Source organism: Amblyomma maculatum, chromosome 7 (assembly GCF_055883805.1).
Source record: "Amblyomma maculatum isolate TAMU_Amacu chromosome 7, ASM5588380v1, whole genome shotgun sequence".
Classification (NCBI taxonomy): domain Eukaryota; kingdom Metazoa; phylum Arthropoda; class Arachnida; order Ixodida; family Ixodidae; genus Amblyomma; species Amblyomma maculatum.
In genome coordinates this window covers 131,819,386-131,831,976 of record NC_139350.1, presented here as the reverse complement: position 1 = coordinate 131,831,976, position 12,591 = coordinate 131,819,386, and the positions used below count along the sequence as shown (strand labels likewise).

General features: G+C 45.3%; 1 pseudogene; it reads left to right on the top strand.

The window, feature by feature from the left end:
- Positions 1–9,980: 9,980 nt before the first annotated feature.
- LOC146184752 (uncharacterized) lies at positions 9,981–11,633 on the top strand (annotated as a pseudogene).
- The last annotated feature ends 958 nt before the right edge of the window (positions 11,634–12,591 follow it).

Below are 12,591 nucleotides of genomic sequence, written 5' to 3'. Positions count from 1 at the left end.
AATGGAGACGACCAGAATTTTGGTTTCATATTTTTGTGTTTTCAGGTATCTGTAGATGTCAGGCACGTAATTAACATTAGCTTGACTTATTAAGAAAGATAAGCTTAAAAGCTGCTGTAAAATATTGCTTTTTAGAAGCTTGTTTATTTTGATGCAGATGAGAAACAGGTCAAATTGTTGGCATGCTTTGGTCATGCCATCCTGTCCGTGCGCCATCGAGCTTCTGTTCTCAACATCTCGCTATCTGGTAAGTGGGCTAGTAGAATTGTAAGGAAGTTGCTGAGATTGGTGGAGTAATAATAAGTCGAAATTATCACATTCTGGGTTTGTTTATTTGCACATTTGGGAATACAAGTATTGCCCACTAGGCAAGACAAAATGAGGTGATGAACCTCCTCACTGGGTCTTGACTTCGCCTGGTTGCAGCAGCAGGAGCGGTATTGTCTCATACAAAAAAAAAACAAAAAACAAAAAAAAACTCTATCTTCGCTGTCATTTACACAACAGAAAATACCCAAAGAATGTAAATTTGTTTTCAAATGTCAATGATTATTTAAAATTTATTGCAGGGTCATTTTAAATTGCACTGCCGTAAAGTTCTTGATTTCAATGTTTTAATTTCCATTGCAACGAGGCACATCGTACGATGCTTTAGTAACAGAAGAAGGACCTTTTTGTCCATTCTTTTTTTTTCACTTCAAGTATGTTCGAATGAAGGCTATGTGGTAAAGGGCTTGGACTTTCTGAAATATTTTTGCTCTCGAGAGCTTAGTAACTGAAAAAAAATTGTTGGATGGTTACTGTAGAGTTTTTTTGCCGATGAAAGCAAACTGCTAGAACACGCCAACAAATCGATCTCCATATGATAACGCAAAATGTGTGCACTGTGAACGAGCTCGCTGAAACATTTTTGTAAGAGCGCGCCAAATACAACGTAATTGTTTACTTCTCGCTTCTCCGAGAGCGCATATCACGGCGCGAATTGAATGCAGATGCACCCACCTACACCCACCCAGACAACAGCGCCCCAAGCGGGCGCCGCCGGAAATCATCCTCATTGGGACCCTCCCCTGGCCCGCGCTTGCCACACTAGCCAGTATATTTCTAGGCACTATAAGTATACTTACGGCAAGAGGCAACCACCGTCACTGGGCACCATGTCCACTGGTGCCCGCTGGCATTTCTGTCTGCCTGATTTCTTGCGAGGCGAATTACTGCCGTTGGGCTGGCCATAGGCCAGAAGCAATGGCTGTCGCCATCAAGCCAGCCCACCGGCACAGCTGCCAAACAATCTTATTCGTCTGGAAACTTTACCAATGCGAATGGTTTCGACATGCTGCGAGGAGAAAACAGGACCAAAAATATTAATAGAGAAGTGCAAAAAACTTTTTGCAGCCCAGTGTCTAAGCCCTACAGCCAAGAGAATTATTGTGATATTCTCTAAATACTCCTGTTAGGCTAGCCATAAACTATAGTGCCCCTCTACAACTGACGTCGCTACTCTCACATCCACCTCGTTCTGTGCCGCACCACACTCCTGAACTTTCATCAACAGCAAGTTGACAGTTACGTGTGTCACAATTAGTGCTTGCAATCTGGAACTTATTTAAGTAATATTTCTGCCTGTCGTCATGCGAACGAAATGCACATATCACAGCCAGCATCATAGCATAGAACTTGAATATTGCACTGAGTGCACTTTACCAGGAGCACGGGGATGAAAAAAAAGCAAAATGCAAGAAAAGACCAAACGAGCAAGAGAGACAGGAAACACATTGCTTGAGATTTTCACCCAGTATTTCATGTCACATGTATTCTAACCATGAAAATCAGGTGAAAATTTCCTGTTCGTTTCGTGCTGGCTGGGAGCTACTGGTTTGTACTGGTTTCTGCTGAAGCCAGCAGACGACCCGACGATCTTCAGTTGGCTTGAAGGTGTACAAAAGCATGCATTTGAGTTTATGCAGTCCCATACAAAAGCTTGTTGCATACACTTACCGCATTTTTATGCATTTACTAAAAAAAAGCATAGAACGGAAACTATGTACCAATATTTAAAACATAGTTCTGGTAAGTCTAGGTTACATTATAAGGATTATAGTGGGCTGAAATACAATGGTAGACGATCGAAGAACAGGCAATTTCCCAAACAAGCTAAGCATATGTCCGTTCTTTTTTTTTTTTCTCGAGCAGTAGCCATATAGTGGAATATCGCTATGAGGAGTTCCAAGCGTCAGGGACACAAGAAGTGTTATCATTTAGAAGAAACATTTCCTTTATTATAGCATAGTGCACGTTACTGTTTACTTCTGCTGTCTGCTAGCGCAGCAGACGACGCACGCGTCTTATGACAAATCGGCATTAACTCTCTAAGTGCAGCGAATACAATTATGTACAAGAAGTTATTTAAAAAAAAAATGTAAATAATTTTTTATTATGTCGCGTATTTCTTGCATTACAGTTTGACAATTGCAGGTTTCTAGCACCTATGACCACGTCCTACGGCTTGAGCCATAGGCTTGAGCCACTTGAGCCTCCACAAGCCAAAAGTGGCTGTCCTGAAGTCTACGCAGTGTAATATCTTGAGGGAGTGTCGAATTTGGCGACAGATGTTCGTGCCTGTTTACCAATGCGTGTTTACGAGCGCGATGCGCCGCGAGTATTTTGCGCTTTTAACATGTTTGGTATGAATTATTTTAGAGCATTTCTACGTAAATTTGAGCGATATGACAATCTGTCAAGACGCAAAAATGTAAAACGACTCTTCTACAAGGCCTAGCACCGCGCTGCAATTGTGAGTAAAAGCTTATTTCCCTCTCGTGTTGTGGGTCTTCACGACTTGTGTAACGTGTTTGGGCTCAGGTCCGGCGGTTTTGCTAAGACTCATTTAAATGACAGGAAAACAGCAACGCAAACGGGCACAGCGGCTCTCAGGCACGTAAGCCCGGCAATGATGACCGCCGCTGATCAAAATCGAGTGAACTACCAAGTGAGGTGATCACTTTTGTTGGCCCGTAGTTCTGCCTAAGTATATCTGACTTATCTGTGACCCGTAAAAACACATGTCCGATTGGATTGTTGCTACCTGGCAGATTTGCGAGGACTAATTTATGACACTGGGGAAGACCAACAGTAACGCAAGCATGTCCGGCAGTGATGGCCACTACTGATGAAAACGGAGTGAACTACCGAAGTGAGGTGGTATGACCCCGTAATTCCAAATGGGCGTATTTTTGTACGCAAGTAAAAAAAAACGTGACCTTAAAAGCCTCTGATTGTTAGTGCTGCCCGTGAAGCGGTACTATAATAGTTACGTTTAAACTACGAAGCAAGCCTGGAGATATATAAACAGGCAAGAAAAAAAAAAAGCGCAGGAGCTCCGGCCGAGCTAATGCGCTCCGTCGCAGTAGCAGTAGAGTACGATGTTCGTTTTCAAAACTAAGTTATGCTTGCCTTTACTGGTTATGGTTATAGTTCGAGGAGCTACATCGCAGTGCAGCTTTGCGAGAAAAAAGCTCAGCATGCTCAGAGGAAAGTTACTTTCGCCGGCAGTTTCGCGGGAGGCAGAACGCGCAGTACTGATATTAATGCTATAGTCGATATATTTAATTTATTTTCACCGCTTACCTTGGTACAAAAAGGAGTACTGCGCTCAGAGCAGCAAGGACGAAAACGGAGCAAAGCACGAACAAAGGGATTTTGTGAATACTTCTATGTTAATACGTCATTGTAGCACATCTAAAACAATCCAGAAAATCTTTTTTTTTCTTCAGTGCTTTGCTGTTGCTGTTCTGCATATGGCAATTTGTTATGATGAGAGCATTGTTGTTTTCGTAGTGTTGCTACCTTAAACTGCACTCTTACATGTGAAAGCTCATACATCAAAAATTGTTACAAGTTGTTTTTTTTGAAAATGGATTTTTATGAAAATTTTAGATGCTAATCACAAGCAACTCTTCCGGGTGTGATAACCTTCAATGAAATGTGTACTATCGTGTAACATGTTTCAGATTTGCAAAGTAATGTAGGGAGGGGCTTCGTTATGACAGACAACAAAGGAGCCAACAGCCATTGAAACAAAGGAAAGCATAAGGGATTTTTTTTACCATTCTCCTATGCCTCCCTTTGTGTCTGTTCGCTTCTTTGTTATCTATTGTTTAGATTGGCAGCACGGACATTGCATCAGGCACTGCGTTTGAAACTAGAAGCTTGGTGGAAAGCTGAATGTTTCCCTAATCTGCTTATTGGTGCCTGTTTCGACATGCACTGTGGAAGCTATGTCTTGGACTTGGTCATTGTGTCTGTGATGCCACCTGAATCCGATGTACAAAAAGGTTATTACAGACTTGCTTGCAGAGTACTGGTGACCACGAACTCTTGCTAGCTTTCCGGTAATGTGTACCACAATAATTTTAATGGCATACACTGTGTAGCAGCATTTGGATGCTCGATCTGTTGCATACACTTCGATACTATGTGGGCTGTTCTCAAAAGCAATTAGGTAATATAATCTTTGCGACACTTGCTGCAGTGTCGCACAAGTGCCCACTTCATCACTTGGTTACTGACTGCGCTGTCTACAGTAATGCCAACCGAAGCCCAAGTAGGCTAGCTTTCAATGATAATTCGTTTTTGGATGTCTTGATACTACTATAGCTACTGCAGCGTATAGGTGTGTCTTGTGTGACATTCCATACAAGACAAAAGCATGCAGCACTGAGCAGCCAGGTCTGGCTAACGGTGGGTATACCTGTAACCTCACTGGTAGCACCAGCACTTACGGCCTCATGCTAAGGCCATGTACTTACACTGCTCCTAGAAATGGTGTTCTCAGTGTTGAGTGCATAAAACACATTTGGTATGTGTGGGTTTAGGTTCAATATGCACTAGCGCACACAATGTGTCACCCACCTTCACCCTTTCTCAAGTTCTGGTGGGAGCACCATTCATGAAAAATTTTCATTAAAGGCTACGTGATTATACAGTCAAGCCCACTTATAACAATCGCACGGATGTTGTTCGTTGTATCCAAAGTTCATGTGAAGTGGACTCCCCTTATTTCAGCCAAAATAATGCAAACTTCTACAGAAGTGGCATTTGTTTTTTTCCAAGAGTTGTTTTTGGACATCTGTTTATTCAAATCGGACACTATCAAGCTGCCTTCTAAGCTTTGCAGCGTGATCATATGCTCCTGCCCGAAACAGTCTGCGGACCAGCTGCTTGACGAACGCGGAATAGCGATAGCTAATGAGGCGCTTATGCCATTTCGTAGTTTGCCCCCCAACTCTTCGATTCTCCACAAGATAGCAGTGCCCAAGCTACTACCGTGCATGTGTGCACAGGACATACTACACATCTGTTGTCTTGTGTGCCGCCTCCACGTGGCAGCAGTGCAGAAGCTCGAGATTCGACTCAGTCAATGACACACACGCCGGTCTTGGTGGGCGAGCACCGCATACCTCGACTATTATTCATAACTCAAATCGGAAATGGTGGTTTTTGACTGGTCCTTTTACGTAATTGCCACTCATTTGCTTTTACATTAGATTCTTTACCCATCCAGGGTACACATGTAAACCGACAGACCTTGTAACCTGTCCTATGGTAGGTGGACACTAGATGAGCCAATACCTGGGATGTGCTCGTTGTTCTCCGCATTCGCAGCAAGCGTGCGTCTTTCAACTGCAGTGGTGTGGCGGGTCACCAGGCTTCCCCTTTCTTTTTATTGTAACAAAGTGGTATGGTCACGGTTGTTCATTTAATCTGACACAGTTTCGTAGCCCTAATGCATATTTTGACGGTACCCCCACCCTCGTTCGTAACAAGGGAGCGTTCATTATAAGTGCATCTGTTATAAGTAGACTCGACAGTACTACACTTGACCTGATCCCGTGTGGATTCTCACCACATGCGTGGTTCATGAGTGGCTGCTTTCAAAATGTAAATAACAGTAGCATGGTGTTGCTAGCATGTTTTTCGGAACAAGTCCTTTTCTGTGCAGCTAACTTCATGGCGCCATCTGATTTGGAGCTGGAGTGTGCACACCTGCGGTAGTACCACAATCTCAAACTAAAGGGTGGCCAAGCGAACTGTAGAGCTTATGTAGGCATAAATAATAATAAAGCATGATTCATGAAATAAAACCTCTGCCGTCATCATTGTTTTGGTTGTATGGCCCAAGGTAGCTGCTGCACCATGATTCCTAGGCCAAAAGGACCCCATGAAAACAATGCACCAAAGTCTGACTTTCTGCAGCTCACGGCAGAAACCCAGCTGCTACACATTCCATCAGCTACTGTTACTAGTAGCTGCTGGTGGTTCTAATACTACTGGGAACCAGTAGGATCCCAGCAGGAAACGAGTGGGAAAATTTTTACCGTGGTTTGCGATAGAAAACTCAGTTAAGTGGGAGGGGACAAAAAGTTACTTTCTTGCTTTTAGCAACTGTGCTTAGCTGTTTAAAGTTTTTTTTTTTTTCATGTTTATTCAATACATGTTTTCTTCCAGTTCTCCCCCCCTCCCCCCCCCACACTTCAGCAGTAATGCCCTTGAGGTGCTGCAGGCACCCGTATAAATAAATTAACGAATAAATAAATAGATAAATAAATAAACTCCTTCTGGAGCAGATCACTGGCAGGTTTTGCATTGCTTCTGGCAGCGCTGAAAAAGAATTGTGTTCGCTCATCTGTTCGGCTCACATTTCTCTCATCACACGAGGACTCGCAACGAAACAAAGCACTGCCGTGGAAGCATTCGTCATTCAAGCACAAGACATGTAGGCTGGTTTCTATGACAGCGCATATATTAAATAGCGATTAGCGTTACAAACGCGAAAATTGCGATGAAAAGCAGTCGACTACTTCGCACTTGCCTGTCAACGCAACCATGACGAGCAGTAGTAGCATAACATTCGTTTAGCCAAAAATTACAGTCTTGTTATATCCATGCACACACCCGATATGAACGAAACCTCTCAGAAGCGATGCACAGAGACGCGTTAATCAAAATACAACCAATGATAGATGTCTACGGACATATAAAAAGGGCTACTCGCGAGTCGGGCTCATTGTTACTCGTGGCATTAAGTTCACGAGTAATTAGCTGTTAATTGACCACTAATATGCAAGGGGATGAAGATCAACATGCATACTTACGTAAAAAGTTCCTTTGTGCTCCCGTGGGTCACCCAGACGAGTCGCCACGCCACAAAGTTGACCCTAAAACAAAGCGAGCGCTTCGTAGCCGACGGAGACGAACCACGAAATGACCGGGGGAATAATGGGATAACGGGTTTACGCGCTAAAGGGGATGCCCAGGGATGCCTACAGGGATAGTGCGTAAAGCAGTGGAGGACAGCCTCTTTGAAGCTGAGTGCTGACAACGGCACCATGATTTGTTTTTACGTTCTTACTGCACTTCAATTTTTTTAAAGAGCTATACATCGTGTGTGTGTGTGTTTTTCAAGTTACGAAAGCAAACATACGCGTGTTTACCTAATGCCGTAGTGCTGAAGTAGATGAAGTTGTAAACGAATGGATGTTATAAAGGAAATATGCATTATTTATGCTCATGGGTAAAATTGCTGTGGCTATATCTAATTTACGTACCGCTCGTAACGGTAAATCCTTTTACTGTTTTCTGCACAATGTTGGCTTTCTTTCGTGACAACTGTTTACTGTTTGCGTCTTTTTTTTTTCTTCAGCACAGTGTTGGCGCTTCTTCGTGACAACTTGCATCCGGGTATTTCTTTTTCTTTCTCTCTCTCTCTCCATGCGTCCGGATCGAGGAGGTTCTTTGCATAGTGTAAAAGAGTAGTGCTTCGAAGCCTGGGCCGCGAAAAAGCTCGGCTGGTGTGCTCGGAAGAGGCCGCCAGAGTCAGTGACTCTAAGTGGACGGAGCAGCGGCAGGCGCGTTGACATTTTGTAACCTCAGTTGGCATTCAGGCACCTCTAACATGATATGTGCTTCTTTTCGTTATGTAAACACCTAATTCTGAGCTATTCAAGAAGGACTTTTTGTTGGGCTAGTTGGTGCAGCATTTTTTAACAAAAGGACAAAGCGCTAACGACACATTCACAAGAAAGAGGACACGGACAAGCGCTTGTCCGTGTCCTCTTTCTTGTGAATGTGTCGTTAGCACTTTGTCCTTTTGTTAAATAATTCTGAGCTGCTATAAATTTTGACACTGCCTTCTGCGCAAATAAACTGTATTTTCTATTCCTGTATGGGAAACGTCTGTGCTCGAGCAGGAGACGCCTGGCGCTCGCGAGGCATCGGAAGCGCATACAGTGATATGTTGCCCTGACTGGCCAATTAAAGTGCCATCCCGTTATAGTGCGCCGCCAACAGTCTTTCTTGTACTTTTTGTATCGGCATCAGATGTTTCGTAGACAGCTTATACTTACGGCGCATATGTATACTCATACGTGCTTGCCGATAGTTGATATGCATCCCAAGCTTACACCAATCACATGCGCTGTCGTTTTCCTGCGCTTCATCGCTTATACTTTTTGTATCTTACGTGGTGTTTCAGAAGTATCCTGGTCTAGATGGATGCTGCTTTTCACAAACGAGATAGTCAACCTGATCATAATGTCTGGTACTATACCTTATTTTATATAACATCGAATTTAAAACTCTGAAATCAATTATTACACCATTTAACATGTGCCGTAACACGATATACGCGTGAAAGCAGCGCCAAACCGCAACTTCTATATGTTCTCAGCTCAGTACCGTTATATAAGCAGTTTCTCTAGCTGTTAAAGTATACATTGAAATCTAGCCAAGCGCGAAGGAGACAGTTGTTTAGAGAATTAATTAGGGGTCTAATTGTTGAGTGGAATGCGAAAGAAGTAGTTTCATGCAAGCGAACATCATACGCGTCGAAATGAAGCGCCTGTGGCAGGTTCGCCCAGTAGAAGCGCCAGCAAAACGAGCGACCCTCAGCACCGGCACTGCCCTTGGCGGCCGCTCCGTGCGGAACAATACAGTTATAGTGACCATAGTTCAGTGCACTGGCGCCCACACTAAGTGGCTGCTTCGGCTCCGCACGGCGCCTTCGGATCACCTCTTTCTTCCAACGTGGTTCCGAGCGCGCGCTCCCTTGTCATCGCTGTGTTTTTGTGGCGTAGAGGTGCGGGCCGTATCCATCTGTTGTCTTTTTGTGCACCTGTTTCGGTCCTCGTCTCTCACCGCTGAGCGTTGCGTTTCGTCATGAGCGCAAAAAGGCGTAAGTACCGCATCGTTGAGAAAGAATACCGGGAGATCTTGCAAGAGTTCGGTATTCCGGGGCGGCCGGTCGATTCTGCGTCGTCACGCTTAGAACGCGAGGACAGGAAACGATCGCAGAGTGAAGCATCGTTACTCGACGTTCGCACCCCGCCACCGTCCGAAGCAACCACGCGTCGGAGAATCGGAGTCTGCGCCGACGACGCTTGCACCAGTAGAAGCGGGCCACCTGCAGATCCACCAGCACCATTTGTGCGCGAGTGTGATAATGCATCAGGGAGCAGCACATTGAGCACAACCAGCAGGCGAAGTGATGATGCTTCAAGCTCAGACCTTTCTATGCATGACTCATATGCTGCAGAACATTCAAGAAATGATCATGCTACAAGCTCGGAAGAGTCAAGTGATGAGACATCTAGCAGTCCAGCGGCTGAGAATGTGGGTCAGCCTGATGAAAATTTTCTTCATAGTCTCTCGGCGACTGAAGAGTTGGCTGTCATAGCTAACAAGCACAACATCACACATGCTTTGCTTAATGATATGCTCGACTTTTGCCGTCGTCGCGGGATTCCGGAGCTCCCAAAAGATGCAAGGACCGTGCTGCGGACGCAAAGGAGATCACAGCTGGAGCAGAATGACACATTTGCTCACTTCGGCCTTGCCAAAAGCATCCAGCAAACGATTGGGCAAGGACCTGTGCCCGAGAACATCAGGCTGCATGCTAACATAGATGGCCTGCCTTTGTATAAAAGCAGCCAGACTGGTTTGTGGCCTATACTTTGCCGCATAACGAACTTCAAGAACTCTGCACCATTTATGGTCAGTGTGTACTGTGGTGCAGGGAAGCCACCTTGTCTGGAGCAATTTCTCGCTCCATTTCTAGACGAAGTCTACAGTCTGAGCAGCAGTGGTTTACTTCTGAAAGGGACTAGTGCCACTGTGACACTGACAGCTGTGATCAGCGATGCCCCAGCAAGGAGCTTTGTAAAGGCAATTATAGGACACAGAGGCTACCATGCTTGTGAAAGATGCAGCCAAAAGGGTCGCTATGTGGAAAACAGGCTGACATTTCCTGACCTTCATGCACCGCAGCGAAGTGATGTATCATTTCGTGCACAAGAAGATAAGCGGCACCACACTGGTGTTTCCCCTTTCACCAAGTTGGATATTGATATGGTGGCATGCTTTCCTACGGAATACATGCACCTTGTCTGTCTGGGTGTAATGCGGTGGCTGTTAAGAAATTGGGTCTCGCAAGGGCACGCTGCCCGACTGAGCAGAGATGAGCGAAGTGAACTCAACAACAGGTTGCGAGAAACAGCTAAAGCCTTTACAAGTTTCTTCCAGCGAAAACCCAGAGGAACAGAGGAGTTGGATCGTTGGAAAGCGACTGAATTCAGAACATTTCTGCTCTACCTAGGACCTGTTGTTCTGAAATCTCTCCTGCCCAAAGAAAAGTATGAACACTTCCTACAGTTACATGTGGCTTTGCGAATACTCGCTGCACCTGAATACCATGTAGTTCTGAACAGCTTTGCCCGGGACTTGCTGAGGTTTTTTTTGTTCAGCAGTTCGGTGTACTATATGGGGTGAAGCAGCTGGTGTACAACGTACACAGTTTGGTGCACTTGGCAGAGCAGTGTCTTCAGCATGGGCCTGTGGATGATTTCAGTGCTTTTCCTTTCGAAAGTTACTTAGGAAAGGCTAAGAAGAAGCTGAGAACTACGAACAAGCCACTGGCACAGCTCAGCCGCAGGATGTCAGAAGCAAGGGAGTGCATACAGACTTGTACAAGAGTTGACTGACATGTGAAGGTGGGCGACTGCTTCTTAATAGACAACTGTGCTGTTCTCATTATTGAAGTGCATGAAGATAATGTCAAAGCTGGCATCTTGCCAAATGGCAGAGATTTCTTCAAAACACCAATTGAGAGCTCTCGTCTGCACATAAGGCGTTACAGCGGTCTCAGTCAAGAGGCTAAGATGTGGCCTCTCTCGTATATCAGGAACCAAGTTCAATGCTTGAAGCTTAAATACAAGCGAGGGCACATTATTTTTCCTCTTCTCCACTTGCAGTGAAATCTCTTATTGCTGTTGGTTTGCTTTCATGCCCAAAAGCAACTTAGGCTATGAGAACCACCATAGAGGAAGTTTGGCTTGGTTTGTGGGTTTAACGTCCCAAAGCGACTCAGGCTATGAGAGACGCCACAGTGGAGAACTCCGGAAATTTCGACCACCTGGGGTTCTTTTACGTGCACTGACATCGCACAGCACACGGACGCCTTGCTTTTCGCCTCCATCGAAAAGCGGCCGCCGATACCGAGATTCGATCCTGCATCCTTGGGAACAGTAGTCAAGCGCCGTAACCACTGCGCCATCCCGGCGGGTACCATACAGGAATTGTCTGGGAAGCTCTTCCACCTTGGGGTTCTTTGATATCCACTGACATCACACACTACATGGGCTCCTTGCTTTTTGCGTCCATTGAAAAAAGGCCGCAAGATAAAACTCACTTCCTTGGGTTCAGCAGCCAAGCGCTCTAACCATTAAGTCACTGCGACGGGTCAGATGGCTATTTCAGCATGAAGACATATGTACCTCTATCAAGAGGGAACAGCATGGTATATGCCTCCGTGTCTTTTGCCTTTATCGAAATGCTGCTGAGAATCGGACTTGCAGCCTCATATTCAAATGCAGGCCACAGTTATTGGTGCCAAGGATAGCAACTTGTAGATCATCATTTCTTACAGCCTCACATGGGAGCTTGGACTTCAAAGATAACGGCTCTTTTCAGAGCCACCCAAACGTGCTGGCAGGGCTGCAGTTGTGCCTTCGACTGCTCCAGACACAGTCGATACATGACCATAGCGGCAATAGATGGGGGAGGCACCCTCATCACGGTGGCTACTATACTAGGGAAAGAAACTGAGATAGCGGAGGAAGCTGCGATAGCGATCGCTTGCGTTGGCACCAAAGCTAGATATATTATTAGCGACAGTAAAACTGCAATCCAAAATTTCAGTAGGGGGAGGGTAAACCCCCTCACCACCAAAATTTTAACACAAGGAGTGAATGATAGGACGATCAACATCATCTAGACCCCGGCGCACGAATCTGTCAGCGGTAATGAGGCGGCCCACAGTGCAGCTCGAGATCTCTACCTCCGAGCTGTACAGGATGGCTCGGCTCAGGCAGAACATAATAGAGAAGGGCGATTAATCTCGTATCAAGACATTACAGAACACTACAGGCAATGCCGGAGGCGTTTTCCCCCACCAAACACGGCGTTAAATAGAGGTCAGGCAATCGCGTGGAGACGCCTGCAGACTGGAGTATACCCAAACCCAGTACTAAATAAACA